The sequence below is a fragment of the Myotis davidii genome, unplaced genomic scaffold (genome assembly GCF_000327345.1).
Source record: "Myotis davidii unplaced genomic scaffold, ASM32734v1 scaffold1431, whole genome shotgun sequence".
In the NCBI taxonomy this organism is placed as follows: domain Eukaryota; kingdom Metazoa; phylum Chordata; class Mammalia; order Chiroptera; family Vespertilionidae; genus Myotis; species Myotis davidii.
Genome location: NW_006282737.1, coordinates 135,985 through 137,413, shown reverse-complemented (window position 1 = coordinate 137,413; position 1,429 = coordinate 135,985). Strand labels below are relative to the sequence as shown.

At 49.1% G+C, this 1,429-nt stretch overlaps 1 pseudogene; it reads right to left on the bottom strand.

The window, feature by feature from the left end:
* Positions 1-203: 203 nt before the first annotated feature.
* Positions 204-1,422, bottom strand: LOC102751919 (annotated as a pseudogene).
* Positions 1,423-1,429: the final 7 nt, after the last annotated feature.

The following is a 1,429-nucleotide window of genomic DNA, read 5'->3' as shown; positions in this document are numbered from 1 at the left end:
TTTTCATCCTTTTAGTGCTCAAAAGGTACAGAATGACTCCATGCTGTTGTCAGTTTTAAATAGTCACACCTCCATCTCCCACGGTAACAGTCTACTGCAGGTCCATAAAAACAGGGGAGGAAGGAGCGCTGGGGAGGGCCTGTCATTTTAGAGGGGACTCCACCTCCACCTTGGCGGGAAGAGAGGATCCACGCAGGGCCCCAGCACCTCCCTCCTGCAAACAAGCTCCCTGCACACGCAAAATTCAGTCCCACCTCAGTTCCTTAAACAGGTACATCTCTGAGTAACAGGTCAACTCCCAGAGGAAATGTGTCCACAGAAAAGACTAGGGTGGCCATCTGGTCACTCTGCGATCCATCATAATTCCAGGAATCAGGAGCTGCTGGACTTGGAGTGGAATGGCTCAGACCACATCCGCCGCAGGTCACCCTGTAAGTAGGCCATCGTGAGGAGTGGCAATAAGTAAATGGCACCAAATAGAGAGGAGGGCAGGCTGTGCTGCTTGGTGAATGCGAGATGCCACAGTAGCAGTGAGCAGACCTACAAAGTATCCGATGAGGGTGCAGTGAAAGTAGGAGACCTTTTGCATGCGTCCAGAGATGTTGGTGGGTCCAGAGGCACCGCAGGAGTCACTGTTGGCTTGTTTTTTGTAGTTGTCATAACGAAGGACAAAGCACAACAGGAGTCCAGGCATCACAATGTCTCCAATGCGCAACATAGAGAAGTGACTGCCAGTGGAGCTCGGGAAAACCAGTTTCCCAGGCAGGACAGGTGAGGAACATCGCGCCCAACATGGGCCCCAAGTGAAGCTTCTGGGAAAGCAATTGAGGGGATTGTCAGCCAGGTAGGTGGACGCCTTCACCATGATGTTGCTATTGAAGATGTAGGCAGAGGAAAACACCCCAAAGACACCATAGATTAGGAGCCCTGAGTGAAGCAGGTAGGAGACCTTGAGGCTGGGCAGGCGGATGAAGGCGATCATGGTGACACAGAGACCCATGGCCAAGGCGTCCATGAGAAGCCAACGGCCAGTGAGAACCCAGATGGAAAGCATGACAGACAGAGAGAATGATAGTAGCTCAGCGGCAGTGAAATGTCCACAGCAACTAAAGGAAATCTTGTTCTGAGGTGAACAGGGTCTTGTTAAATACTGGCACATCGGGAGAAGAAGAAAAACAAAAGCTATCATTGCAAGAACTACTGTACATATTGTAAAAACTACTTAAACTGAGTAAAGAAGAAGAACATAGCTAGGAGAGAGATAGATTCTTCAATTGGAAGGAAGAGGGCCTGGGTAGAGTCAATAGTTTGGATACTATTGCTGCTGTTGCCACTGAAAGACACCAAAGAAATGTTACTGTCTTTCTCTTTCTCTTGATTTTCAAAGTCCATATTAAGGGACCTGAAACTACCGTAGACTATCAGGAGA